This window comes from Macrotis lagotis, chromosome 4 (assembly GCF_037893015.1).
Source record: "Macrotis lagotis isolate mMagLag1 chromosome 4, bilby.v1.9.chrom.fasta, whole genome shotgun sequence".
NCBI classification, from domain to species: Eukaryota; Metazoa; Chordata; class Mammalia; order Peramelemorphia; family Peramelidae; genus Macrotis; species Macrotis lagotis.
Genome location: NC_133661.1, coordinates 236,125,344 through 236,127,610, shown reverse-complemented (window position 1 = coordinate 236,127,610; position 2,267 = coordinate 236,125,344). Strand labels below are relative to the sequence as shown.

The window sequence follows — 2,267 nt, the reverse complement described above, 5'->3', positions numbered from 1 at the left end:
TAGTTTTATTGTTGTTATTGCTATCATTTTCATCATCAAAACTGTCTATAACTTGCCCAGGGTTAAATAACATCTAAGATATATAGTCAGGATTCCGATTCAAAGTTTCTGACTTCAAGTCCAACTAGTTGGTGCAAGGGGCTAGAGTGCCAGAACTCATTTCAGGAAGACTGAAGCGTTCATATAACACCTTAGAAACTTACTAGTTTTATGATGCTGGGAATGACAAATAAATTGCTGTCCTCAGTTTCCCCATCTGTAAAATGTAGATAATACTATCTACCTCCCAGGGCTGTTGAAGTAGCAAATGAAATATTCGTAAAGCACTTTGAAAAATCTTAAAACCCTATGTAGATCTTTTTTTAAAGTTTGTTTTTTATTTCATAATCATAGACTTAACTGTTGTTTGTAGTCAGACTTGCAGAAGGAAAAAGTCAATGAAATCCCATGAGAACTGTAGCATGTAAGAGCACAAGGATTACAGGGTATAAGAGTAGATTGAATTGGGGTACTCTCTCCAGCTACAGAGGAATGTTGTTGATTAAGACAATAAACAAAACAAAGTGTTGTCCACAGTCAGCAACAGTGATGTTCTTCTTGTTCTTGCCCTCCTGAGAACCAGAATGCTCCATAACTTATATAATGTTCATGCCTTCTTTCACTTGGTCAAAGACTACATGCTTGCCATTCAACTAGTCTTAACAGTACAGATGAAAACCCGGGAGTCATTTGTGCTGGGTCCAGCATTTGCCACGGACAAGATGCCAGGACTAGTGTGCTTCAGGATGAGGTTATCATCAGTCTCCACCCTGGCACATGAACCCAGGGATGATTTTTTAGAAGCAGGATACCTTGTAACCAAATCTCTTTTCTCCAGTGCTCTGAACATGGAAATTTTCTGCATCTTTGGAACCTTACCTGCAAAGAGCTAGAAAATAATTTGACCCAGAAGCTCGGTATTGACGGTGATCCATCCCAAAGTACACCTTAGAGTTGACCATGGCCATAGATACCTGGCCTTGGAACAACGGTAGAAGCAGAGGCAGCAAGGATCAGTATCCAGCAGGACCCCACAAAGAAGAGGACCTCCAGTGGAGGCATCTATAAAGCTTAGTGCTGTTATTATTAATGAGTATTTCCAAAGCCACCCTGTCAAAATTTCTGTTCTTTTCTATCATTGCGTTAACATCAGAGTATTTCTATCTCCTTGATGCATACAAATTATGGGGGTTGGGAGTAATTTGTTTTTGTTTTTCAAGACTGTCTATGATAGATTAACAAAATGAAACTACTCTGTGTAAAGAAATAAACAAACTGAAATGATTTGTGAATTCAAGCACTTCAATTTTATTCAATCCAAGTATAATATATTAGCTGTTAGAAACTATGTTTGGTGTTGTATATTCAATGGCAAAATAAAAAATTAAAACAATATTCTTGACCTCAGGAGGTTTGCATTGTGCTGGAAGAATACAATCTGCATAGAGGGGCATGTGTTTGCATATATGCATATAGGTATATGTACATACACATACATATACATACACAATACATACACATTAGATAGATAGATAGATAGATAGAAAGATAGATAGATGGATAGATATAGATAGACAGATAGACAGACAGACAGAAAGATAGATAGATGGAGAGTGAGTAAGTATATGAAATTAGGGGTGGGGAGATAAACTAAAAATTCACGTTTGATAAGAATTTATTATTGATGATTTCCAGGATTACACACACATACAAACACAAACATCTACACACATGTGTGTGTACATGTATTTATACACACACTGGGAGGAGCAGTTTAGAACTCATGAAGTAACATCTGAACTATGATTAAAAAGAATATGGAATCTAAGGAATTAATGACTAATAAGGCACATATAAAAAGGGAGTAAATTCTAGACAAGAAATTCCACCTGATACTAGCATGAAATGGATTGTCATGTATAGGCAACAATTTGTAATCTTTGTCTGGAATAGAAATTGCAAGAAAGGGTAATAATGTCAAATAAGATTGGATTGGTAGGTGGGAGTCTGTTTACCAAAGAAACAGATTTGTTTAACGGGCATTGATTTAGAACTTACTATGTATAATGTTCTCTGTATTAGGGATTTTGTGGGATACCTTGGACATGGTCATGATTTTCAATGAGCTTTTAATTGATCTGAATTTTGTTTTTAAATTAAAAGCTCCTTGAGGACAGGAACTATTTTTGATTCCTTTTTGTATGACCAGTACTTAACATGATGCCTGG

At 36.0% G+C, this 2,267-nt stretch overlaps 1 pseudogene; it reads right to left on the bottom strand.

Moving 5' to 3' along the window:
• Nucleotides 1-395: 395 nt before the first annotated feature.
• LOC141522881 (peptidyl-prolyl cis-trans isomerase A-like) lies at nucleotides 396-1,001 on the bottom strand (annotated as a pseudogene).
• Nucleotides 1,002-2,267: the final 1,266 nt, after the last annotated feature.